Source organism: Periplaneta americana, chromosome 3 (genome assembly GCF_040183065.1).
Source record: "Periplaneta americana isolate PAMFEO1 chromosome 3, P.americana_PAMFEO1_priV1, whole genome shotgun sequence".
NCBI lineage: Eukaryota > Metazoa > Arthropoda > Insecta > Blattodea > Blattidae > Periplaneta > Periplaneta americana.
In genome coordinates this window covers 118,745,231-118,747,759 of record NC_091119.1, presented here as the reverse complement: position 1 = coordinate 118,747,759, position 2,529 = coordinate 118,745,231, and positions in this window count along the sequence as shown.

The following is a 2,529-nucleotide window of genomic DNA, read 5'->3' as shown; positions in this document are numbered from 1 at the left end:
AAACATTTTTGGTCGCAGCAGACTCGATATATGCTATCCTTGGGATCTTTGAGAGAGTCCAACAAGCAATCGTACCTTGCTGTGAGCTCTGTTCAAAGTTCATTGGCGCTCACTTTGAGCATCTCCCCTAACTGTGCACAGGATGGGCAGGCAATATCTTTATCCAACAAGTTGACGTGCTTTATGTGATGCAACTCTAACACCGTCTAGCAGATTAAGGGCTTGATGCAGTGTTAAAAATTTTAAAAAAGGTTATGTACCTTAGACAGACGGCCTGTCTCGACGCCAGTTCTGCGTCATCTTCAGTGTCACAACACAGAAATATCTAAATAATCACATCAAACATTCAAATAAATATAATTCAACTGGGGTTTACAAACTAAAATGCAATAGTTGCCCACATTTTTACATAGGACAGACAGGAAGAACCTTTCAAACAGGATATAAAGAACACATTAAAGCTATAACCAAACCATACATCACATCAAATTACGCAGAACATATTATCAACAATAATCATGACTACAATAATATAGAAACAGATATGGAAATTCTACACATCACACCAAAAAGTCCACAGCTAAACATCTTAGAACAATACGAAATATACAAACATACAATAACACACCCACAACATATACTTAATACACAATTACAGTTCAATACCCACACATTATTCCACATCATGATACATAGCACACAAATAAGCACCCCCCCCCCACCACAAGAGCAACACACCCCCATCCCTACAACTGACGAATGCAATAGCAGTATGCAAGATCAACAAGAACATCAGTAGTTCGTAGGACACTGAAGATGACGCAGAACTGGCGTCGAAACGGGCCGTCTGTCTAAAGGTACATAACCTTTTTTAAAAATTGTAACACTTTTAACGTGCCGTGAAACAATTTTAAGTTTTTTTAAACAAAGTGTTAACGTGAACCAGAATCAATGATATATATATATATATATATATATATATATATATATATATACTAAACTAGAAGAAACTAGTTCGATTAATTAAAATTTTTCTCAGTGAAACGTACAGCAGAGTTCGTATAGCTCAGTTTCTGTCAGATGCTTTTCGAATTCACCGTGGGCTAAAGCAAGGAGATGCACTATCACCTTTACTTTTTAACTTTCCTCTCGAGTATGCCATTAGGAAAGTTCAGGATAACAGAGAGGGTTTGGAATTGAATGGGTTACATCAGCTGCTTGTCTATGCAGATGACGTGAATATGTTAGGAGAAAAAAAACGATTAGGGAAAATACGGGAATTTTACTGGAAGCAAGTAAAGAGATAGGTTTGGAAGTAAATCCCGAAAGGACAAAGTATATGATTATGTCTCGTGACCAGAATATTGCAGGAAATGGAAATACAGTAGCTTGCAAATTAATCCAAACAACGTAATTACTTATGCAAAAACACTCAAACGGGATAAGAAAAAGGATCTAAGACATACTTCAGTAATCTATGTGGCCTCCCTTGTTCCTAATAACAGCTCTGAGACGATTTGGCATGGATTCCACTAATTTTCCACAAATATTCTTCATTTCTTCATCGCGAAACCATACACCAATGAGGGCAGAAATCATCTTCCTCTTTGTAGAACAATCCATTTTTTGCATTCTTCTTTTGCAAATTGACCACAAGTTCTCAATGCAGTTGATATCGGTTGAGTTGCCTGGCCAGGGGAGTACCTGACTATTCTTCTTGTTGAAGAATTCTGTAGTTTTTCGAGACGTATGGCATGGTGCCAGGTCTTGTTGGAACACACCTCTGCCATCCGGAAATGATTTTTGCAGCTGGGGTACGACTCTGGTTTCCAATAAGTGAATATATTTGTCAGAATTCATCATTCCCTTGATAGGTATTAATGCTGCAGGCCCTTCATGTGTAAAACAACCCCAAAACATTACTTTAGGGGGGTATTTGGGTGCTTGTTGGAGATGAGTTGCTGTTACTTTTTCGGATCCTTTCCATACATAAGAAACACGGTGGCCGTGGACCTCGAAATGAGACTCATCAGAAATAAGTACATTCTTCCAGTCATTCACTGTCCAGTGTTGATGTAATTTTGCCCACATTAAGCGTTTTTTGCACATAACAGGGATTAGCAGTTGCTTCTTAATAGGCTTACGAGCCCTTCGTCCAGCTTCCAAAAGCCTACGCCACACTGTTGTGACGTGAATATTCGCGCCAGTGGTAGCCATTAACTCGCGGGTTAAGTCGACAGCAGTTAGTCTAGGATTTAATTTACTTTTCCTGACAATTAAACGATCATCTGCAGGTGAAGTCTTCCTTTTCCGGCCACAGTTTCCTTTTTTCTGGGGTGTGATGGATCCAGTCTCCCTGTATCGTTTTATGATCGAATTAACAGTAGCCAAACCGATGTGACATTCTGCAGCAATTTGCCTCTGTGTCATAGAAGAATGCTCTGCTAATGTTATAATTTTAGACCGTTTTCGTGGAGTTGTATCCATTTGTGAAGATGACAGAATGTACACAGGATTGCAGTATTAAGT